The sequence below is a fragment of the Triticum urartu genome, chromosome 7 (assembly GCF_003073215.2).
Source record: "Triticum urartu cultivar G1812 chromosome 7, Tu2.1, whole genome shotgun sequence".
NCBI lineage: Eukaryota > Viridiplantae > Streptophyta > Magnoliopsida > Poales > Poaceae > Triticum > Triticum urartu.
The window spans coordinates 711852407-711852810 of record NC_053028.1 but is presented as its reverse complement, the minus strand read 5'-3'; positions in this window follow the sequence as shown (position 1 = coordinate 711852810).

Here is a 404-nt window from a genome sequence, read left to right as displayed (position 1 = left end):
CACAATTTCTTTCATATAGTTAACTTAGATGTCATGACAAATCAATCAGTGGACGTGATGAATCAATCCAGAATGCCTGAGAGAAAAGTCTTGAGAGAGGGGAGGGTTGATGATGACATGTGGGCCCCGCTTCCAACTATAACGGTCAACCTAGCAGACTTGGCGTTGTGGTGCCATGTGAACCTGATGCGTGCGGGGGGGGGGGGGGGCTGTCGTAATCAAGGTCAATTTCGGCTGAACCATTTTTTTGAAAAGGAGGTTATCCCCCAGCCTCTGCATCAGAAAGATGCATGCATCATTTTATTAATAAGCAAATAGTTCAACAAAGTCTCCAAGTCTCAAAAAGCAAAAGGGCTCACAAAGAGCTAAAAATATGAAAACAGGATAGCCACAACCGGCGGAAT